The sequence below is a fragment of the Meriones unguiculatus genome, chromosome 7 (genome assembly GCF_030254825.1).
Source record: "Meriones unguiculatus strain TT.TT164.6M chromosome 7, Bangor_MerUng_6.1, whole genome shotgun sequence".
Taxonomy (NCBI): domain Eukaryota; kingdom Metazoa; phylum Chordata; class Mammalia; order Rodentia; family Muridae; genus Meriones; species Meriones unguiculatus.
The window spans coordinates 103,918,086-103,943,331 of record NC_083355.1 but is presented as its reverse complement, the minus strand read 5'-3'; the positions used below and the strand labels follow the sequence as shown (position 1 = coordinate 103,943,331).

The window sequence follows — 25,246 nt, the reverse complement described above, 5'->3', positions numbered from 1 at the left end:
TGGTTTTGGCGTCTTTGTCAAAGATCAGGTGTCCATAAGTGTGTGGGTATGATATGATAGTATACGTGAGTGACCCCAAAAACTCTACCAGGGAACTCCTACAGCTGATAAACACCTTCAGCAAAGTAGCAGGATACAAAATTAACTCAAAAAAATCAGTAGCCCTCCTGTATATAAAAGACAAAAGGGCTGAGAAAGAAATTAAGGAAACAACACCCTTCACAATAGCCACAAGTGACATAAGGTACCTCGGAGTAACCCTAACCAAGGAAGTCAAAGACTTGTATGAAAAAAATTTCAAATCTCTGAAGAAAGAATTAGAAGAAGATATGAGAAGATGGAAAGATCTCCCATGCTCATGGCTTGGTAGGATTAACATAGTAAAAATGGCCATCTTACCAAAAGCAATCTACAGATTCAATGCAATGCCCATCAAATTACCAACACAATTCTTTACAGACCTGGAAAGGAAAATTCTCAACTTCATATGGAATAACAAGAAACCCAGAATTGCTAAAACAATCCTCTACAATAAAAGATCTTCTGGAGGTATCTCCATCCCTGATCTTAAGTTGTACTATAGAGCAACAGTTATAAAAACTGCATGGTACTGGCATAGAAACAGAATGGTGGATCAATGGAATCGAACAGAGGACCCAGAGTTACATGCTTTTGATCATTGCCTCAAAATCCTTTTCAGTAAAAAATAACACAAAAGCAGGATGCCTATTCTTCAAGAGGAATAGTACACAAGAATGACACGTATTTCTCCTCCTCAATTTTCTCTTTGAAATATTTCATTGTCTGAGGGTAGCAGAACATGGATCAGGGGCCCTTTTTATGCATGATAATAATATCATCTACAAACTACTTTAGAGAGAAACACCCAGGGTAATTTATCAGGAAAACAGCTTTAACTTTCCTGTTTCCTGAGGGTTTATGAAACTTCAGCAGGTGCATTTGGTGTTGAACATGACAAGCGTGTACAGCTGAAGTGCATAGCAGGTGAGGGGCAAATTGATGTCACCTCTTTCATTAAGAAAAGAAATTAACATATCAGGTTTTTAAAATGCACCAAGTTCTTCACACATGCATGCTCTTGTTTCTTGAGATAGAGTCTTGCTATGTGGCCCAGGCTGGCCTTGAACTCACATAGTCCAGTCTGGCTTTAACTTTGTACTCCTCCACAGGCATGCCTTGCTGCCACTCTGGCTGAGTTTAACACACATTGTACACACATGCACCATATGTGCACACATGTGCTCATATAAACACATACATACATAGACAGTTTAGGCATCACAGCATTTATTTACACATTTAGTTAAGTTTTTACCAAGGGCCTACTAAAGATCAGGTACAGTGCTGGATTTATAAAGGGAGAATACAACTCTAGTGCAGAAAGAGAATATTTAAATGAGCCATACTGAGCAGAAACAGGATGAAGTGATGATATATATTATGATGTCCTCATTTAAGAAAAATTACTTGTCTCTTAATAGTTTTTCTTGAAAATATTGAGGATAAGCATCATGAAAATGATTGGGCTAACTAGTAAGTAATGGAACCAAGAGTGTCTGCCATCTGGGTGATTCCACCACGTTTTTCTCAGAGGGTACCTGTAATAGTTTGAATAGGTATGGCCTCCATAGACTCATGTGTTTGAATGCTTGGTTATAGGGAGTTTTATGTTTACAATCTTTGTGTATGCATATATTTATATAAAATACAAACTATATAATGTACATGACTTCATATGATATGAGATAATATTGAAAACACATATTGATTAAAGGATGTTAGTAAATAATAAATCATAGAACAGAATGTATCAAGTCATACCTGTCCTTATAGTACTAGAGTTTTAATAATATGAGAATTGGTAAGGAATCTAATAACCAGTTATCAAAAGCAAATGTGGCTTTTGTGTTTTTCTCTCTCAGGTTTGTCGTAGGTGGTAATTAATATTTATTAATAATTATCTTTTAATAATGCTGCTGTTAGTCTTAAACAGCTGTATAACCAAATCACTACATGGAGACTATGATTTATTTAATTAATCTAGAACACAATGCTTAGCAATAGTTACTCCATCCTAAACCTCCAAGCCCTCATAGTTTCCTAACATTTAGATTCACCCATTATACTTTCTTTTAGTGATTTTATTAGGTCCAGTCCATCTCTCCACATCATTCCAAGAGTTCTCTCCTGCCTCTGTTCTCCCAGCTCTCTCCAGCTCTTTCTCCTCCCACTTATTTTCTGCCCTCTGGCTCCTCCCATTGCTCAACATTGTGGCTAGTTGTTTTATTTTGGCCTGTTTACACAAAGCTGATAGAGGATGCTTAGAATAAGTATCACGATGCAATATCCAGATCAAAACCAGAAAGTTGGGGAGAGAAATCAGCATTTGAATGAACAAGGGTAAAGTGCATACATTCCAAAATAACATTATACCAGCACAGGTTCTAGGAGCGCTTGGGGATTGTGTTATGGGATAGATGAGTTAGAGTGCTTGTGACAATCATGTTACATCTGTGTACACCTATTATCCATCCAACACACATGAGTACTTTGTGTGCTTGGGGGGTGAATAGGAAGAAAGGCTATGCTAGCTTTCTATTGCTGTGCAACAATAAATTCCACATACTAGTGGCTTAACACAGCAGTCATCTGTTTTCTTAGAAGCTCAATGGCCTGGCTGGTTTCGTATTCAACTATCTCAAAGAATGAGCAGTCTACAGTGAGACTCTGGGGAGAATGTTCCTAAGCTCTTTTGGGTTGTTTTCAGATGTTTCTTATGACTTGGAATTGAACCATCCATTTCGTGTTGTTAGTGGCTCACAGATACTGTAGGCTACAGTAGCTTGTCACACATCTCACATGCTTGCCTTCATCAGGACAGCTGGCAGCAGTATCCCTCAGAGCGCATTTCTATCATGTGCTGATCCCTTTATCCTGCCACCAACTGGCTCAGACTCTCTGGCTTACTCAGGTATCTATTAGATTTAGCTTATCCTTATTAACCCCTTTTAATCAACCCCAGATAAATGGAATGATGACTTTAATTGCACTTTTCAATAATAATTTGCCACATAATATGGCATTGTTATAAAAGTGATATCACAAAGTGAAATGTGTCCATTATCTGGCCAGACTGTGGCCATGCCAGGAAGTGATAACATACCACATTTGTTCCACATGTTCTTGAGATTTCTTTATCTATCTATCTATCTATCTATCTATCTATCTATCTATCTATCTCTTTGTTTACTTTGATGGATTCTTAGCTCAGGCCTCCATATACCTGTTTTGAATTTAAATTTATTTTTTAAAAATTGATTCACTTTACATCTTGATCATAGTCCCCTCCATCAGTCCCACTCTCCCTTCCTCTTGCCCCAATCCCCTTCCTCAGGTCCTCAGAAAGAGGGAGCCCTCTTCCTCTCCCAAGTACTCCAGCCATCAAGTCTCATCAGGATTGCCTGGCAAGACCGCCTCACCAGGTGGAAGTGATTGAGGAGCAAGCAACAGAGTCTATGTCAAAGACAGCTCCTGCTCCCTTACTAGGATACCCACATGGAGTCTGAGCTGCCTATACGTTACACTTGAGCAAGGGGTCTAGGTCCTCTCCATGCATGGTCCTTGGTTGGTACATCAGTCTCTGCAGGCCTCCCTGAGCCCAGATTTGTTGGCTCTGTTGGTCTTCTTGTGGAGCTCCTGTCCCCTCTGGGTCCTTCTATATCCCCTACTCTTCCATAAGACTCTGCTCTGCACAAAGGTGGCTGTGAGTCTCAACATCTGTTTGGATTCCCTTGGGAGTGGAGTCTTTCAGAGGACATCTATGGTGGGCTCTGCTCCTGTTCCTTCTCTTCAATTGCTTCTGGGGTCTAGTCTGTTTGCCCTCCTGAATGAGGATTAAGCATCCTCCATAGGGTCCTCATTGTTACTTAGCTTCTTTAGGTTTGTGGGTTGTAGTATGGTTATCCTGTATTATATGGCTAATATCCACTTATAAGTGAGTATATATCATGCTTGTCTTTCTGGGTCTGGGTTACCTCACTCAGGATTTTTGGGCTAGTTTTTTTTTTTTTTTTTTTTTTCAAAAGATGGCCTCTTATCATCTAGAAATATGGACTCTTTAAATGGGATTTCTTTTCTTTTCTTCTTTTGTTGTTATGAAGATGCAACACACTGAATGCAGTTCCCAAGGACTCAGCTATGAGCTCCTTCTGGAACAATTTCAAGTCATCTTTTAACAACATAAGAAGTGCAGGGTTCATAAACCAGTTTATGAAGAGCCTGGCTGCATCCTTTGCCCTGAATGATTCTTCTAGTGCCAATATAGTGCTGTTAGTCTCTGGGTGACTATCTGGGCTATTTTGTCTTATAGTAGCTATTCTTCTGCGTTTCAGAGGTTTTACCTTTCTTAATGTTTAAAAAGAGCCACCAGAAAAGGTTAAGAGGTAGAGTGTGTACAGAGTTAGAATGACATTCTGGTGTTTGGGGGAACACACAGAGTCTGATCCATGTCCTCAGCAGGCAGGCAGCCATGGAAAGCCAGAGGTTCTTTTGAGTTCCACATTATCTATGTGTTTTAGTTTTGTTACACAAAAATGAAAATGATAATACTGCATCTTAGCAATCGCTTCTGTAGCCACTCAGGTCATGGATGAGTTCTGAGATTATAGTGGTCAGGGGAGGAAAGCTTAAGCATAAGAAACTAGGCGACAGTAGTGATCACAAATTCAGCTTGACCAGCAGGGAGCTTGAAGCAGGTGTTAAATAAATGGAAGCTAATATTTAAACTCTGCACGAATCCCAGTTGTTGAGGGTATCAGAGAATTATTCATAAGGTATGCATCAGCAAATGCACTGTCCTACAAACAAGGGAGATAAATGTTACAGAGAATGTAGCTCAGGAATGAACATCATTACTCTCACCAGCAAAGTCACAGACAGCTTTAAAAAAAAATAACTTGGCTCTGGAGCTGTATCATGCAGAGTAGGAGTTTGGACATCCATATGTCCAAAACAACAGTAAGCAGTTGGTAGAATGGAAGTAGTGTTTCTAGGGAGACTTTAAAGATGCAGTTTAACTCCAGTGTCTCTTCTAGAATGGTAGAGATATGATGAAAGCCTAAGCTTCATTTCCTCACCAGCTATGGTTCCCTGCCCCCACACCTGTACCTTGACCTATTGCATAGCGGGAAGACATTGTACTTCTTTGACTGGTCTGCACCCTGTCCCTTTCCAGTAACATGCTTTTGCTTAAACATTCCATCCCTACTTGTACTGCCCCTGGACTGTGCTAGCACTCTAATTTCTGCATTTTTCAACCTTGTGTGCATGAATGCACTCTGTTTATTTCCCATCATGGCTGTCTCTGTATTAAGAACACCTTGAGTGAGTTTTCACATCGAGTTTGGATCCAGCTCCTCTCCTTTGCTTCACTGTCAGCTGCCTGCACCTTTCCCACCTCATCCTCTACCCTCCCCTTGGCTGTAATACCTTCCTTTCTTCCTTAATATATCTCCATTGCCATTTCCCCGAGTTGTTTGTATTTACCCTATGATCATTTTCTCCACCAGTTAATAAATGGTGTGCTATTTAGCCTTTTCCCTTTTGAGTGGGTAATGTGGTTTTGATGTGCTCTCTGTTACTCGCCTAAAAGCTGTTATTAAATAGCATAGTCAGAGTGTCCCCTTATTAGAGGGTGTGTGCTTTCAGGACCAATGTGGGCCTCCAGTGGAACTTCTCCTTATTCCCTTCTGACTTGCCGGGTTCAATTTGTTCACACAGAGAGTAAGTGCTGTAAATTCTTTTTCAGAGATACAAACACCAGCTTCTCGCTGCTGCCTTCTGGACCTGCTGTTTATCTCCGTTCTCATTGTTATCTGACTCTGAGCAGTAAGTTGAAGACAGTCGAGGTGTAGCTGGCTGTGAATTTTATTGTCCAGAATGTCTTTGGCTTGTCTTTACTAAAATGACCAAATGTCAATGGATTGATTAAAAAAAGAAGAAAAAAAGACTTTTTTTAAAATTTTTTTATTTTTTATTAAGCTGCCACACTTTTTAGTGGAGTTTAATTACAACTATTCTTCTTAGCCTTGTTTTATTTAGTACTTTCTTCAAGAGCTTGCTTTTTACCTTCTTTGGGGAGTGTATCTATGGGTATGCATAAGTTCAGGGAGCCAGGAAATAACCTTGAGCATTATTTCTAATGTACCAGTTACCTGATTTCTTCTGCTTCATCATCATTGTCATCATCATCATCATCATCATCATCATCATCATCATCATTTTACAATTTATTCACTTTGTGTCCTGGTTGTAGCCCTGTCCCTCATCTCGCCCTGATCCCACCCTTCCTTTCTCTTCCTATCCCTCTCCCCTAGTCCATCTAATTTTTTTTTTAAGACAATGTCTTTCATTGGCCTCAAACTCAAAAAGTAGGCTAGCTGCCCAGTGAGCCCTGGGGATCCATTTGTTTACACATTCCTAGTTCTGGGAATCAAATGAATCTAATTATGCCTGTCTTTTCTATGTGAATCTTGGGGATTGAATTCAGGTCCTGTTGATAGCAAAGCAAACAATTTACTGGTGGAGCTATCTTTCCAGCTTTATAATATCTTATTAATGACGTAAGAAATATATGTTCCAGATCACCTGGAATATGCTCATCAAATCAAAATGATGAAATATAGGTAATTAAAAGAAAATGCCCTTCTAATCCCACTGTTAAGAGATAAACATGGGTTATCTATAGGTATAAATGTGCACCTGAGGCTATGTAATAATAGTGTGGATTATGTATATGGTATAAACTATCAGAATTTTAGAAATATCCATAGAACTATACAACACACTTAGTATAATGGAACTTGATTTCATGTTAAGTTCAATTCCATATTGATCCATTTTCATTTTATTAGCTAAATAAGATATTACATCAATGTAACATATTTTCTATAATTTGTTATGTATTCTTGGCCACCTACTTTGTTTCAAACTTTACATTCCATATACAAAATTTGACATAAATCTTTATCACGCCCTTAATTTCCCTTTAATAGATTATTGAGTCAAAAATATATAGATATTTGGGTCTCTAAAAATGTTCTGATAAGCCACTACCTCCAGTGCCTGTGCTCCAGGTCATTTTTAATAGTGTGTTCATTTTTCATTTGATGGTGTGTACCCATTTTCTCTTCAGCTGATATGTTTGAGTAAGGAAGAATTTGGTGGCCCAGAGACAGGACTGGGCATGTTCGTGGAAAGAGGGGTAATGGTGTCAAGTCTCACAGAAGCTTCCAGATAGTGACAGAACACTGCCCAGGTTTCTGTTTGCCTGACCTCTTTATCTTTACTCTAGGCCTCACCCTGCACTGTTCGTCCTGCCTCTGCTTTTCATGTCATCTCTTTCAGGCTCTTTATTGACATTTGCAGGTGATGATTCTCCACTGAGTCTCAACTTGACTGCTCTTCTCTAGAGAGAGAGGAATGTTCCAAATTCTTTTGTCAATTAAACCTTGCCTGGACAGCCCGGGGTAGATTAAATCCACGCCTGTCTTGTAGGGATTGTTAGTGGTCACTTTCAGGAAGTTAAGTTGTAGGAAAGCAATGACATGGATGGGAAAGGTGTGTTCTTCACAGTTACTAGAAAATAGAGCCATAAGCTGTGGTCTTGTGGAGCTTATGGTTAAGTCCTCTCAGAAATCCATCACATTTTTTTCTCTTTTATTATCCCCTCAAGGAATCATAGAGCTTGCTATTTTCAAGCTGTGTTACATGGGAAATTGAAGCTTAAATCACATTTGCTTCTTGTTTTTGCTTAGTTCCGATCTCTTGATTTTTATTTCCCGAGCCAGAATTAGAAGGAGGAAGGCAGTGTGCTTAACTGGAGTGGAGGCAACGGAGCATCTGAGTAGCTGGTGCACGGGAGGCACCTGACTTCTTTCTAAACTCCTCCTCCCCGTCCTCGTGAGATCTCTCTTCCACCGTTTGGAGGGAAACCTCGGCAACCGCTTAAATGCCAACACTGAGGTCACCTGGAATTACAGCCAAAGAGCGTCCCTCGATCTGTTCAATGAATTTCCTTTCAGTTTCTTTGAGTCTTCATGTGGATGGGTTGGATGAGAGGACAGAGTTGCAGGTGATGAAGGGATGTGCACATTGGGGATGGAAGTTACAATGGAGGTATCACTGACACCCTCAGACGGACATATGCATGCCCACGTGTAGATGTGCACGTAGATACAGGTAGACGTGTAGACACAGAGCCTACAGCTCATGCATATGAGCAGTGGCTAGAGTTGTTTAGGAGGGAACAAAATAGTCCAAAGGAGGGGCATGGTAATCTCCTTGGTCAGGCTTTGGGATCAACCAATTGACCAAGGTTGGTGATTTATCAGTCGGGAACAGCCACACTCAAGCGCTTAACATTGATGGATATTTTTCTCATTACATTTCAAACATAGAAAATGGTCCTCTCTGAATGAAGAATCTGGGGGCATTTTAAGTCATTAGTCATATGAAACTTTCTTTCTCTCCTGGTGTTACAGAGAGAGGGAAAAATGACAAGAACCAAAGCATAAAGCTTGCTCTGAATTGCTTCCATGGAGATCAGAAATGTTTAACTTTAGTACCTCTATTAGCTTGTTGGTTTGCTTATTTTTCTATTCCCTATTTTAGTGGCCTTGTTACAGCCAAATCTTTAATTATGTGAGAACTAAGAATAATTGAGTGTGCGCTGGGTGTGCATAAGCCAGGCTCTCCAGTGGGTCCTCAGGGCACCTGGAATAGAATCTAACTCTATCAGAGTTCAAGGGAGGTGCTCAGTTAATGCTTGCTTGTGGGACTGAATGGGCTAAAACAGTGAAATGGCAACCACACGTTAATGAAGGCAGATGCTCAGAGAACCCTGGGAAACTTCAAAGAGATAATTTAACATCAGCTGTGTCGGGGCTGAACCATGTACTCAGTATATGCCTTTTGAGTTCACCTGGTTACAGTCCTGGTCTAGTGTGGAATTACTCTCAGCAGCCAAATGCCAACAGTTGGGCAAACTGCAGAAAGCCCCTTTGTTGTGATAGGTGCATCAAAATGCAGACCTCCTAGTGCCAATTGATTGACAGTTGCCAGTTTCACTGACTTGTATAATTGTCTGCTCATGCAGGTGGGTTCTATCAGTCTTTGGACTGATGTAGATCACTTGATGAAGAACCCTTACTCCTTCTGCTGTAATAGTGACATTTCAGAGGCAGTGGAGATAGTCGCAGTAATTGACAGTTTGTGGAAGCAGATTCAGAAAAAGTGTCCACAGACTGGAATTTAAAGGAGCTCTCTCTTGTACTGTCGAATTTAGTGCTCTGGAAACCGCATATACTTTGTTAACACTAATTGAATAAGTCAACAAAGAAGTCTCAAATCACAACCGAATAAGCTCCAAATCACATCTAACTAAGCCATAATGGCGTTCAAAGCACTTAGCATATTTTTGGAGATGATCTCATTTCAAGTCAGTGAAGAACTTCAGTGTTTGTGTATGGTCCATCCCATACCTTCACTTTATCTTTAAAAAACTCATCCATTTGCCTTAGATATTGGGAGCACTTATAAATCTGTGGCTACTAAACTCAGCTAAAGCCAAGCTAGAGCTCACCTCAACCTCATTAAATTTGTGTGGTCTACAGCAACTTGGGTTGTTTTTCTAAGCAAAAGGAAGCCATTTGCTTGATGACAATCCACTAATTTAAATATACCTTAAAGTATGGATTTTCCATAAACTCAGTAAACAGCCCAGCATATCTGTTTGGCTTTTAATTCTGAAATTTATTAGCTCTTTCTTGCCATTTGCAGGTGTAAGCTCATTCCTAATTGTTTCATTTTTATTCTTACCCCAAACACAGTAAATCTTAATGGCTGTTCTGCTAACATTAAGCGGGAATGTGGTAGCTGTAGAAAAAGTATTTCAAACACATTAAATTTAGCAACAATATAATAACGCTTACAAGCTGTTCATAAGAACTCATTTTGACTTTCAAAGAGTAGTTGTGATGAGGCATTTATTAAAGGGACCCTCCAGATGGACACATTGTCCTCATCTCAAGCCATTGACAAGACATGCCTTCTTTGTCCATCTTTGAGTCATTCAGAGCTGTGAAAATTCCCATCGTTCCAGTTTAATTATAGAACTGGTGGAGAATGTGTTCTGCTGTTTGGCAGTATTAGCGACACACTCTATTTGTTTATGGCACGTTGGGAGAGCCATTTTAATAAGGTCATATTTGCAATTTAAATGAACTTTAATATTTCTTGCAAAGTCTGGGCTTGCTTATTTATGCAAGGGGTGAACATGGTGGAAATTTATGGCTTAAAAATATGTTCTCCTGTTTTCTTTTCCAAATGGTGTATCTCAGGTGATAAACGCTTACAACTATATTTAGAACTTTTTCCCTTAGAAAAGGGCAGAAAATCCAAATCAGTGAAATAAATCATGACTCTAAATGGGGTTGTTAATACTGTATTCTCGATGCTTTTCTCATTAAAATTTTTACTCCAAACCCCTATGTATGCATTCATGAGTAAATATCGCTCACTCACTATCAAGTGGGGTGGGTGCTTTGTTCTGCTCTATTTATTATAACACAAGCAAACAAGCAAAGGAAAACAAAACAGAGCAAAGAACATTGCCTGAACTTTAGCGAGTGAGTACTTATTGAATTTGTTTAATCAGACTTGAAAAGAATTCAGTTGTTTGTAGGTGAGAGGGGCTTCAGAAAAATTCACCTGTAATTTGTTGGGAAATTGCTTCTTGACTGAGTGAGAGAAATAGAAAGCCATTGTTGCCTTGTGCCTGCCTGAAACTCTGCTGCCGACTTTATAGAGATGCTCTGTTGAAAACACAGTGAAGGATCAAGCATACCTTGCCACCCACGTTGAAACGTATCTCTCCACATGGGAATAAGATGACTCTTTCCTGTCTCTTAAATTTCCCTTCATTCACAGGAATTCAATCTTGAGCCTTTCTTCCATCTTTATTTTCTCTGTTAGCAATGCTACCACAGAGTAGATGGTTTAGTTAAATTCACTATGTACTTGAAGGTCTTGTTTGTACACAACAATGAGACAAGCTATATAATGTAAGTTTGCTGTTATCTCTTTTAAATTTAAATTTATTTTAAAAAATTTATTCACTCTATATTCCAATTGTAGTCTCCTCCCTCATCTCCTCTTGGTTCCATCCTTCCTCCCTTTTCTCTCTTCCCCTCCCCTAGTCCTGAGAAAGTGGGAGGACTCCTGTCCTACCACCCGACCCCCAGCTTTTATCAAGTCTCATCAGGATTGCCTGCATCCTCTTATTCTATGGCCTGGCAAGGCTGCCCACCAGAGGGATGTGATCAAGTGTATTTGCTGTTATCTTAAAAGATACAAGTTTATCTGCAGAGACAAAAATTCTGCAAGGGCCTTGATTTCCTTTTTTTTCTCATTTTTATTGTTTTCCTCCCTCTTTTTCTTCCTCATGAGCACATGCTGCATTGATACCTATTTTTGTCAAAGAGGGACTAGGGACCTATTTGCAACTAGGACTGTAGTAAAGGTATGGCCACAGTGTAAGCCAGGAAATGGTTTTGTGCTCTGTGCAAGGCTGTGCAACAGCCAGGGCTCAGAGGAAGTACAGGTTTCTTCACCCTAGCACTTGGCAGGGTGCAGGGCAGTGTGTAAAGTTTGATGCGCATTTTGAGTACACTGAGGCTTGGCTATCCCTGTGACATCTTTGCAGTTGAAAGCCTTGTGACATCTTTGCCCACAGGTAGCTCAGCCAGCTCTAGGAAGTTGGCTCAACCCTTGGAAGGATACACAACTTTCTTTCTCTAGGGTAGAGGCTGAGGCCAACGAGACTTGTGAGGTATCGGGGAGGATGAATTACTGGTGAAGCTAAGCTTGGGGCATCGAGAACATTTTCTTTGTTTTCTCATTGGACAAGGACATCGGTTTAACTGCCTTGGGGTTTCCTAGTACTGAAGAGAGCCCTAGTCCTCAAAACTCTGAACTGTGGTAAGTCAGGAGGAGTCTCAGATGTCAGAGTCAGTGAGGTTGTAGGCTGACCAGCTTGGGTTGTCATGGCTGCCATGACATCTTGGTCATAAGGTTTTTATGGAAGCTCTAAGGAATGTTCTTCTATTTCACTGTAGATTGGCTTCTGGAGGAAGCTAAAGCATGTACCGATAAGGAGAGGATGGCTCTGTGGCATAGACTATACTCTGTGGCCTCTCTATTCCACAGACCCAACCAGCATGTTCATTCGATGGAGACATTTTTTTATGGTCTCATATGAGTAATCTTTAAAAAAAAATAACAACAGTCTGTGTTCAAATAGAGTAATATCCCCATACTTATTTTTTATTGATCAAGATTTTATTGATATTTTAATATGGGTACTGAAGTTGTTTTTTCAGTCCTAGGAATTCAATGTTGTTTTTCTTTTCTCTTTAGTTTTCCTCTTTCAATATGAATATGTGCATATGAGATGCTTTTGCTCACTTCATTTCCAATTTGAGGCTTTTGTTCATGTTCTTCATCTCTTTAAACTACTCTGTGTATCCTGGATGGTTCCCTCAGCAGTGCCAGGTTCATTAATCTGATATTTAATTTGCACGATGCATCTTCTAATACATGAATGCCTGCATTTTTTCCTTTTACTGTCTTATTGGATTATATTAAAAATTCAATTATTTTAAAGCCTAGTTTCCTGTCCTGATATTAATGTTCTTAATTTTTCTTTTGCCCTCTTTAATGATTTTACACATACCACATTTTATGAATTTAGGTATCGTTGGCATTTCTAATCCTTGGAATGCCAGTTCTATTTCTATTTACCATTTGCTCTAACTTCTGACTCTACTTTGGATCGTATATGCTTTCTGTGTTCTTTAAGGTTTTGAGTTTGTGTGTATGTGGGGTGCAGATCAGAGTGTGTAGAGTCCTTAAGTTGACATTGCTTATTTTCTCATTATCAAATCCTCTCCACGTTTTTACTGAGGTAGGCCCTCAGTCATTGCCTAGCAGCTTGTCTAGCAAGTCAGCTTGTCTTGAGGGTCTCTAGTCTCTGCTCCTTGATTGCTAGCATCCTAGCTTGCCGCCATCTTCTCCTATCTTTTATAAGAGCTCCAGGATTTAAACCCATGGCCTCATGCTTGCCTTGCAGGTGCCTTTTCCATTGAGTGATCGTCAAGCTCCAAGTTTCAAGCCGTTAGGGTGAACATAATCTTCAGGAGAGGGCTTGCTTTCCTGTTGCAGTCCTATTTGGGTGTTGTGATAACCCACCTTCAGAAAAGATTCCTATTTCTCTCCTAAGGCACAGAGAATGTTCATTGCTACATAACCAGAAACTTTGTAGCACAGAGAGACCATCACCGAAAACCACATGGGTTTAAACCATGTCTCCCATTTTTTTCCTTCTAGTGACCATCCTGTTTGCCTTTCTGAGTAAGGATTGATCGTCTTACCCAGGGTCCTCTTTCTTGCTTGACTTCTTTAGGTGTACAGAGTTTTGTAGGTTTATCCTATATTATATGTCTAGTATCCACTTATAAGTGAGTATACATCATGTGTGTCTTTCTGCTTCTGGGATACCTCACTCAGGATGATCTTTTCTAGATCCTACCATTTGCCTGCAAATTTCATGATTTCCTTGTTTTTTAATAGCTGAGTAATATTCCATTGTGTAAATGTACCACAATTTCTGTATCCATTCCTCCGTTGTGGGACATCTGGGTTCTGGCTATTATGAATAAAGCTGCTACAAACACGGTTGAAGAAACGTCCTTGTTGTGTACTTGAGCATATTTTGGATATATGCCCAGGAGTAGTATAGCTGGATCTTGAGGAAGCATTATTCCTAGTTGTCTGAGAAAGTGCCAGATTGATTTCCAAAGTGGTTGTACAAGTTTACATTCCCACCAGCAATGGAGGAGGGTTCCCCTTTCTCCACATCCTCTCCATACATTCTTTACATGCAGATTGGACACTATATCTCCTGGAACTCTTCACTTGACTCTGTAGTCCAAATAGTCTAGGTGGTTTCCCAGAATCCTATGTGTATGTTTCTCATACTCCTTGTTATGATGTACTCTGGTAATTTTTCTTTCCTGTCACCTCCTCTTCCATACCATGTGGCAGAACACAGGTAATGAAAGAGAAAGGTCCAGCCTGCATCCCATTGATGGTTCACAGCATTTTCTTTCCAGTGTCTCCTCAAACAAAATTAAGTTAATCTTGCATCTTGGTGGTAGGAGACATTTCCAAGCTATGTACTGAGACCTTGTCTCAAAGAAAAAAAATTAAAAATGACAATGTATCACCAAAGAACTAATGAGAACAATTTTTTTTCTCATTTTTTTCTCCAAGTGTTTGAGTTAAGCTTTTGATTTAGAAAGAATGAGCTAGCACCATCACTTAAAAATACTTTTTATTGGTTCTTATCATGTGCCCTAATCCCACTCATATCTCCCTTCTCTCATATCCACCATACAACCTCCACTCCTACAACCTCTCCCACAACAGAGGGAAAAAAAAAACTCATGGAAGCTGTAGTGTCACAGTGTGTCCCACAGTCTACCCTTTTGTCCACACTTCTTTGCTTGCAAGTGTTCATTGCAATGACTCTTTGGTCTGGTACAAGGCCTCTGGCTTCTGCTACTCTATCAGTATTGGAACCTCACATGGTGCTCCTTTTGGATATCCTGTTGCTGGCCTGTGTCATGGAGATCCTGTAGTTTTGAATCTTTAGGACTGATCCCTTCATGTACTGTAGCAGTTCATCAATGGGGGTAGGTCAATCCGAATGGTCCGGACCTGCTGGCTCTCCCTCTCACACCCTTGGGGGCAGCTCACCTGCAGCCCCCATATCCAGTGCCAGTTTGGCTGTGCTGCTTAGGTGAGGTCTCCAGCTCTCCTGCTCTCATGATACCAGGGCCTGCTCTCCCACCCTTCTGTAGGTGGCAAGGGGCAAGTGTGGAGAGGACATGTCTCCCTTGCCCATGCTGGATGGCAGACAAGTTGTAGGGCTAGCTCTCTCATGCTCACACCCTCTGAGTTGGCTCACTTTGAACCCCTACTTCCCAAGCCAGCTCTACTCAGCTGCCCAGATGAGGTGCATGGTCAGCTCTCCTGAGTGATGCAGCAGTTGAAGAGCAGGCTCAGCTCTCCTGCTCCCATGTTGTGGCCAGCTCTTTTGCCTGCTTCCAGTGGCAAGGGCAAAATAAAGGAGAGGAGATCTCTCCCTTGCCAATGCTGTCACACAGCCAACGAGAGGCAGGGTAGGCTCTCCCATGCTCAGACCCTTGGGCAAGCTCATGCACAACTCCCACATCCAGGGCTAGATCTAATATGCTGTTTAGGTGAGGTGGGAGTTCTAGTCTCCTGAGAGCTGCAGTAGGGGATGGGTAGAGCCAACTCTCCCACTCTGACAACCCCAGGACAGCTCTCCTTCCTGATGTAGGTGAAAAATTGCAGGGGGGAGAGGGCATCCCCCCTCCCATGTCACTGTAAGGCAGACAAGTGGCAAGGCCAGCTCTCTCATGCTCATGTCCATGGGTCAGCTCACCAGTGCCCCCACCCCCAGTCTGTCCAGGTAAGGTTTAGGGCCAACTCTCCTGAATACTGCAGCTGGTAAGGGGCTCTCCTGCTCTCATGACCCGAGGGGAAGGTCTTCCACCTGCTTCAGGTGTCAAGGAAAGAGAGGGAAAGAGGACATTTCTCTGTTCTCTCTGCTACAGAGGAGATGAGTGTCAAGGCCAGCTCTCCCCTGCTCATACCCTTGGGCTTGGCTTGCCTATAACTCCTGCAATATGCTGTCTTGCTCTCCTGAGTACTGAAGTGGGCTAGGAGCAGGGTCAGCTCTCCTGCTTTCACACACTTCAAGAGCAGCTCTCTTATGATGAGATGAGGATGCCCAGGTGAGGGGTAGAGTCAGTTCTGCACGGCCCTCAGATATCAACATGTCCCTGGGTGGCAGTCCAGACCAGGGAGACTCGTCTTGCCTTTGGTGGTAAAAGACTCCTCTTTCTGCAGAGCCAGATGTGGCCACCAGTGACAGCAGAGTCCAGGATCCTAACCATAGTCCTCAGTGGCATCTCCAGCTACTCACTTCAGTCCATTCTTCACTATTCTTGAGTCTCTAGTACTGCCTTTATTCATTGTGCCCACATCCTTTTGTTTCTATTTCCCTTTGATTTTTCCACCACTTACTTGCTCCTCTTGGTGGTGCCTGGGATCTCTAAATATCTGGGGTTATCTCAGCAATGGCCTCAGGAGTGCTATGCCCCACCCATCAATTATGGCACCAGGGCAGGGGTCATCTCAGGTATGGTCTGTCCCCCTAGGTCTGCATCACACCACACTGACGGTCATCTCAGGCTAGCTTCCTGTCTGGGGCCCCTGACGCCAGTCTGCTGGTGGTCTTGGGATCTCGTTTTTATCAGGAAATGTTAGGCTGCTAATTATTCACAGGTGCTCACAGGTCAGAACATTGAGCTTAGACGTAGCTTCTCTCTTCTCTGCCACCTACTGAAGCACATAGGACACAGCAGCTGCACCTGCAATGCCTCTAGGGGGAGGATCATATCACCCTTAAAGGAAATTTGTCCACAGGATGACCCATTTCAGGGCTGCTGGGATAACCCAAGACACCAAAGTCAGCACACTCAGATTGGGATGGAGGGAGATTATGGTTTTTACAGTGTTTGAGGAGCAGAGCAGGAGATATTATCTGTGACCAAGCAGAAGCAGGCTCTAGAAAGGTTATTGCATTCATGGCATGATGACTAGCATGCAGAGACTGTTCATTGAGGGAAGTACTGTGTGGAGACCACGATATACTTTGCAAGGGAAGAAAAGGTTCTTGATTTTGAACACATTGCTTTAGAAGTGTTTGCTGATGGATATAGCAAGAAATCACTGGAAAATGTTAGTGTGAAGCCAGGAGAGAAGATGAAGCAAGGCAGTGGTTATGGGCATGTAAATGCTTGCTAAAACCAGAGAAAGAAGAGCTTCTTGAAATGATTCACACAGTGTAAGTAGAACGAGGGTGAGATTGGGTTCTGGGGTAAATTAAGGCCTAACATCAGGCAGTTTCAGAGAAGAGTAAACAAAAAAACCAGAGGGGAAATAGGACAGTGTCCTGCTAGAAGGCAAGAGGGACGAGCTGGGCAGTAATAGGCATGGTTCACCCACGTGAAATGCTGCTTGTGCTGACTTCAGCCCTCACCGGTTACCTCTGAGTGAGGTTGAAGGCGGAACTGAGATGACCTGTCCTTGTGGCGTGATAGGCTCCCTAGTGGCATCTTACATAGCAGAGAGCCATAAAATTATACATTCATGAATGAATTTGCAAAGAGCATAAAGAACAGTGTTACACAGCATTTGGAAACGTTGCTCAATAGGTCAGGTCCAAAGACAGAGTGTGTGAAATTAAATTGCACCATCCTTGAAGGCATTTATGCTTTTGAAATTAAGTCAGGCTCAGCCTGATATGCAAGGCCTTTCAGCTTTTAGACCCGTTCATTTCCCTTATCACTCATTTATATCTATTCAAGAACCTGAAGTCAACATGGATCACTTGTTCTCTGACTGTAAAGCTCACACCTCTATTTGAGCCTGTGGATTATCCTGTTAAATGAAGAGTCCTCATACCATCTGTATATCTTTTTATCTTCTCGGTTTTAATGATATCCTATCTAAAGTACTAATTTTATTGTATTAGGTAGAGTGCCTCTGCGTTTCTACACTTATTTATTCTTATAACCTTTCCTACTCTAGTTCTCACTCCCTGGAGGTTTGACACCAAGCCAACTTCATCTTTGGTGCCCTAACAGGTCTAGTACTATGACTTGGCTAGAGATGTTTGATACATATTTGAAAACCAAAAGAAGGAGTGTTACATAGCATCAGACATTACCATGGGAACATTACCATGTTGAGGTTAAAGGTGGGTGTTCTATCAGGGGTTAGGACTAAAGACTGGATTTCAAGTGAAAGGCGATTCTGTTAGGTACCGGAATAAAGGTGACTCCACGGAGACTTCCTTAGCATCTGCCTTTGCAATGGTTCACTCACCACAAACAAATACAAAATACATCCTACTAGGTAGCCAGAGGCATAGAATATGCATACACACAGGCACGCTCAGACACACACACACACACACACACACACACACTCATGCACACACCCACATTTCAATGACATATTTGATTTATCTCATTGTCTCTCGTCATAGGGTCAGGACCTAGGGTTTCAAGTTATTTGTGGCAGGGAAACGAACGTGGTGGATAATTTCATGTGTCAGTTTGCCTGAGTTACAGGGTGACCAGGTTAAACTTTACTCCTGGGTATGACTGTGAGGGTGTTTCCATATGACGGTAGCATTTGAAGTGGTGGACACCTTGAGGTAGATCTGTCTTTCCTATGTAGATGGGCATCATTCAGTCCACTGAGGGGCTTGGGCAGAGTGAAATGCAGAGGCAGGGGGGACTCTCCCTTGGAATGGAGTTTATTCCCTCACCTCCTCTCGCTTGAAAGTACCCAGACTCACATCATCTCGATCTGCACCCACTCAAATTGCACCACTATTGATGCTGGGTCTCCAGTTTCTACATTGCCAGGCTCTTCAGCCTCTCCAATTATGAACTCAATTTTCTTACTAGATTCTCCCTGTTCTTTGTTCTCTGCTCTCTCTACCACCACACCCTATGGCTCACTGGCTCTGTTTCCCTAGGACACACTATTATTATTCCAGCCTTATTCAGAAAAGCATGGAGAGCACTGCTCCCAGGTGCCTGCTGTAATCTGATTTCAGCTGGAGTCTATATTGGGAACATTGCATCTTGTATCCACCAAGATGAGTCAGTGAGCAGCCAGGCGCTCACTTCAGTACCTGGGAGATGTGACCTGGATCATTTCAATGTTTATTTGGGAGCCATTGGAGCCCTACAAAAGATCACTTGAATTTTGCTATAATTCTTAGCTAAACTGTTTCTTATAAGTGTCCATCCAGTGGTCCCTCTGTTTGTCTTTTTCATTTCATTTCATTCATCACTCCCATTTTCTCCTGCTCAAATATTAATACAAAAAAAAAGAATTTGGGATAGAAGTTGTGAACATTCATATTTATATCTTTTTAAATTAAATTTATTTTTTTAGGTATAGTTTATTCATTTTGTATCCCAGCTGTACCCCCTCCTCCATTTCCTTCAACCCCACCATCCCTCCCTCTTCTATGCCCCTCCCCAAGTCCAATGATAAGGGACTCCTCCTCCTCTTCTATCTGACCCTAGTCTATCAGGTCTCATCAGGACTGGCTTCTTTGTCTTCATGTGTGGACTGGTAAGGCAGCTCCCACCTTAGGTAAAGTTGATCAAAGAGTCAGCCCACGAGTTCATGTCAGAGATGATCCCTGGTCCCATTATTGGGGAACCCTCTTGGATACTGAGCTGCCTTGGGCTGCTTCTGGGCAGGGTCTCCAAGGTCATGAATCAAATGGACCTAACAGACATCTTGTCATATTTGTATCTTATCTGTCACATAATCTCATTAATGACAGCAAAGATGAGGCGTCATAGGCAGGGACATACAGAAAAGCAAGGGGGCTATATGCATCTAGCTTTTGGACACAGTATTATTTTCAAACACGAGATCTTCAGTCCTAATCATTATCTTTTGAATCCATTTGTATTTCTCAGGCATATAGCATCTGGGATTTGATAGCTGGAAGTATGAGATATTCACCTAGGCTACTTCGGGCTATAAAATATTTCACTTAGGGATGAATGGATGAGGAAATATCAGGATGGAGGAACAAATGTAAGGAGCTTACAAAACCCATTTTTGTCCATAAGCATCAAAAACATGCTCATTGTCGGAACAGGTGACATCTAATTCCAGTTTACCAGGGCGATAGCCCAGAGTTTGTGGAATCTCCTAGTCTTCTTTACAAAAGCTGACAGATGAAAAGAGAAAAAGAATTGCTTTTTTTAAATGATTTGATATATTTGCAGAAATCACAGAACTTTAGATCATCAGCGAATGTGTTCACCTATCTTTTCCAAAGAGGAAAGATCCCGAGACCATCTCTAGGAAGTTTCAGTGTATGGAGAAAACCAGGCCAGAATATCTAAGAAGTAATGGAATCATGAGTGAATAAGCAGCTTGGTCTTGCCACAGATAAATCACCCAGGACTGATCTGGAAGCTGTTTAAAATTCACAGTGGAAGGGAGCAGAGTGACTGCAATACATCTTGATTTGGGGATGCATTTGATACCACATCACGAAATTATACTTATAAAATTAATTGACACTGGCTGGATATGAGTGCTGTCACAGGGACTGATCATTTTCAGGGGATCTGTAAACAAGGCATCGTGATGAATAGTGTGACATCCTGCAAGGGGTAGTTGATTAGTAGGGGTGCCACAGAGATTGCTGTTAAGCCTGATCATATGCAACAATGTTATTAATGGCTTCTAAGAGAAAGTAAAGAGAATGTTAATGAAATTTGCAAATTATAGGAACTGGGGTGGCGCTGGAATAAATCCAATAAGGGTGATGGATAGAATTTATTCAGAGAGATATAGACAGGTTCAATATATGGGTAATAAACAGAAAAATGAAATTCACTCTCAAAAATGCAAAGTAGGGACAAAACAAAAAGAAAACTTACTTCTGAAATAAGGGAACTAAGAACTTAAATTGCACAGTGTTTCAGGTCCCTTTACTCAGGTCTTAACACACCTTTCACTGTCTCACCTCAGAGTTGTCATTACTTCTACTTATTGCTGACCACCTGTGCCATTTTCTGTAACCGCCCTGAATGGTCTATCCTCTTCACACCTCAGTAACCTTTTACAAATACGTCTCCCTGTTATTTCTGTTGGCAAAAGTTGGCATGGTCTTCAATATCCATCAGAAGGTAACTATTCCTACTGTGTGGCCACATTAGTTAGCAAATGATCACCACTGGGGACTCTTGTTTCATGGAATTCTGAATTCTCACCCTGGATAGGGAGAAAGGGATTGGGAGAGCTCATGGATTTGGGGATCAAACCGAATGAGGAATGCAGGTATCACACCAGCCTATGAGTTATATGGCCTTATGAGAATTCTCAAGATCTTTTTAAACCTCAGTTGTTCTGATAATAAAATGGACAACTATTGCAAGAATTCAAAGAACAGTCTCTTTTGCCAAGTTCTTAGGAGTAAGTTCTCCTTCTTCATTTTTAAGTTTAATAATAACATTTGCTTAAGTGTTTTCAGTTATTTCATTCATGAACTCTTTGATAACAAGACAGCTGTCCCAATTTTGTATATTTCTCCTGGTGTCTTACACAGCAGAGCACAGTGAGGCTTTTGGGGAACCTCAGGATAGCACACAAACAGGTTTTAGATCACTTCCTTTTGCTGTACAGATTTTGTGTTTTGCAGGGAAATGGAGAATGAGATAATTTAGGTTCACTCTCAATCCCTTTCACAGATGTTAGGGGAATGCACATGGAACTTCCACCCTGAGACTGTGTGTTGCTTTCAACAGCCAGTAGAAGGTTTCTGTTGTCTCTCTTGAAGTCTGGTGATGTCATGTCTGCAGAGTATGGGGATATATATTGGCCAGATGTAGTCAGATGGGTCACAGGTGAGAATAAAGGCAAAAGCCATGTAGAATGGTCAAAGGGACATCTAGGTTGATTTATGAGGAGAAGCTTTGTGGGAGTATAATGACTTTCACACAATACTTGTAATTATGTGATACATGGTACCCCAAGGAGGGGTCAGGGCCACAACAGTTTGTGATATGTGGAATTAATAGTTTGGCTAGCAAAAGGAAAGTAGAACTTGTACTTAGTATTTCTTTAGACTGATGCTACTCTATCTTTCTGGGTCTGGAATAGCCATTTTGGGTGTAGGCTTGGTTCTCACATGTGTGGACTTTCTAAAAACAGCCTACGCACCAGGAAGATTTCCGCTAGTCACTCTCTAAGATATGATCTGTGTTGTCTGACATTTAGATGTGATAGAAACTTCCCAGCATGTGTTCTCACATACTTGCCAAAAATTTGCTATTTATTAGTTTTTGTTAAGTAACAAACATCTCAGCTGAGGCTGTTTGACAAGCATGGGTCTGCAGTGCCATGCAGTTTGACTAATTTGTTCTACGTTATGGCCAGGGTGAATGCTAGGTGAGTTCGAGTAGACCTCTGTGGGTTCCTGCAAATGGTCCTCCTCAGGAGAGATCACGAGACTACAGAAGGTAAAGCCAAACCATGGATGCCCATTTAGAATGTGTGCTCGTACCACCTTCACTAATATCTATTGGCCAAAGTGTATTACATGGCCACATTCAATATCAAAGAGGCAAGGAGGTGTCTCCAGCTTATGTTATAGATAACGTAAAAGTCACACGAAAAGAACCTGTGATCATGTAATGGGAGAGAATGAAGCATCCTGAACAGTAACTTCGTCTGTAGAACCAACCTATGGTTTTCGGCTGTTTCTCATGCTCAGCCAGCAAACGTTCGTGCCCAGTTCACATTTCTGGCCAACTATTCTCACCACTTCTGATCCAATCTCTGGATGTGACTACTTTTTGAATCTTTCTTTGATGGATCAGTTCTCTAGCTGGTATAGCCCTGGCTTCCTCCCTAACGGCTTCTCTGTACAACATGGGAGGAATTTTGAACGCAAGGACCCTTTTGTTTATGCCCACATGGCTTCTATCATTGGATGTCTGTGGATCCAGACACTAGAGCTAGAAAGCAGCTATTATTTTCCATTGCTCTATGAAACCCTGGTTACCCCAGAGTGGAGAGGAATATATTTTAACAGGAAGTCTCTAGATATTTTTTTTTTCAGAAGACTCTGGCACTAAAATAAATTTTCTTCTTCCCAATATAGATATGGGCTGATTTTGATGAAAGGTGGTTTTATTTCAAGTGTGATTGTGGAGTTAAAGTAGGTCATAGCTTGGAGTAGGAGAATCGGTATTTCAGATGCATTGAATAGTATCTGGAAATACATAGAGGTTTCAGGAGAACTCATAAAATCTTAACTTCTGAAATGTATGTTTAGCTTACAGTAGTTGGAAGAAGGACGGTATAAAAGGCGGGCTGGCATACAGTCAGTAGGAAGGGAAACCTGTCTGCTTCTAGCTCTCAGATAGGCCAGTAGCCCCTGGGGGGGGGGGTTCTTTCCAAATTTGTGGTTCTTCTTTTATTCTTATCCATGGAGGCTGTGTACCATTGACCTCCTTTCTGCTTCTTGACATCTGTGTTCTTCCTCTCCTCAGGACCTTAGCATTCATACTCACCTCTGTCCCGTATACCCTTCTCCAGCTTTTCCTTTATCATATACATACATATATGTATATGTATGTACATATATATATATATGTAGTCATCAAATCTGTATTTGCTCCTGTCCTGTATTTTTTCAGGTATCAATAGCTTTTTAAAATTCTTCATAACTTCCTCTTGGGGCCAGAAAGTTAGAGGATGAAGAGGTGTCAGGACTTTACTCATTTTGTACCTCTCTTGGAAGCTTTTATCAAAAGAACACTTTCTGTGACCTTTCTCCTTGTCTTGCCATAGTTGGAATGGCAGATTTGGTAGAATCTTTAGGAGTTGGGACATATGGGAGGTCCTTGGTTCATCAAGGGTATCATAGGATCTTTGTCTATCTTTGTCTTGGTCTCTGTCTCTTGTCTCTCCCCCCCATCTCTCTGTATCTGTCTCTGTTTCTCTGTCTGTCTCTTTCTCTCTCTGTGTGTGCACATGTGTACACACACCAAACACACACACACACACACACACACACACACACACACACACACTTTGGGGAATGAACCCAGAGCTTCACACGTGCTCACATGATTTTCTGGGCCACACTACCACAGCATCAGCTGATCCTTTTCTCTTTACATGCCCTTTGTGTAATTGTTTCAGATATTTCACGGAAGTAGCAAAATGCCCACTTCCACATGCCTGTTGCCCTTGTAGGTTGGTAAAGTTTCTCAGCTGTTACTAGCTCCCCACCCCCTGGTCCCCAAACTTAATTTCTTGCTGGAGTCCCTCAATAGTTTTTCAGTGAATTAAATTTCCTCTAAGCTTTACTTAGCCACGGTTTCAATTTTCCATTTACTTACTGAAGGACCCTAATTAACACAATACCCATTTAAATATGTTGCTGCATTCCTCTTCACTAATTTTCTCTCCCTGTGTACAGGCATACAGCTAAATGATTTACTTGTTTGTTAGCTTATACCTGTGCTTTTACAGTAGTGAATTTTGTAAAACTGGAAACAAAACTCATTTTATTTATCACAGCGTAGTCTTCACAGGGCATTAAGTTTCTGGTTCAAAAATATTTACTGTATGGAGTGTAAAAGCAAATAACAGATAACAAGACACTTCAGGGGTTCTTGGAAAAGAACCATCTTCCGTTGAGCAATTGCAGTTTGTGAGGACCATGGCCGTGCCTAACCTCATGTATGTTCTCTTTGGATATGTGTGACTACTATGTCCCAATGTTGATAGAATCCCGAAACTTAGGGTCAAATACTTTTCTGGAAGACACTGGTAATAGATGGTGGCTCCAGGGTTTGAGCACGTTTCTCCCTGACTTCACTTGCTATTCTTTAAGCGGCTACATTAACCTAACCGATTGGGCATTGGAAAGTTCCATAGGGCCTTTTAGACACCCTCAGTCTTTCACCTGGTTGTTATGTAGAATGGAACAATAGGTGGATAAAGTCCCCTAGCCTCCCCTCCTGCATGACCAGGGCAGACAAATCATGTTCAGACTACAAAGCCGGAAGAACCCTTCCCTTTGCCTCTTATTTCCTTACATGAACAGTTGAGCTTTGCTTGAGAGTGTGGTAGGCAGGGTCGCCGGTCTCACTTAGCGGGTTCTGCCTCTGTGTTCCTGCATGCATCATGATCTGCTCTTGTGTGTATAGAAGGTGGGAGAGGAGGTTAATTTCATACTATGTGGAACACCTGTCACAAAATTAAGGCCTTGGGTTTACAAAGCCCCAGCCTCCCTTTGATTATTGCTGTGAATCATACAGGCAGAAGATAATCTCTAAATTATACAGGGTTTCATGATTAAAATATTTTGCTCCCCCTTTAACAGTTCAGAAAGAAAGAATATGTGACTTTTGGGGGCTCAGAGTAAAATTAAGTGATAAGAGAGCTAGAG

General features: G+C 41.5%; 1 non-coding gene across 1 annotated transcript; it reads right to left on the bottom strand.

The window, feature by feature from the left end:
- Window positions 1-16,486: 16,486 nt before the first annotated feature.
- Window positions 16,487-16,620, bottom strand: LOC132655658 (small nucleolar RNA SNORA17). Its single transcript, XR_009593449.1, has one exon. It is a non-coding gene; the product is annotated as a small nucleolar RNA SNORA17 (small nucleolar RNA).
- Between the last annotated feature and the right edge of the window lie 8,626 nt (window positions 16,621-25,246).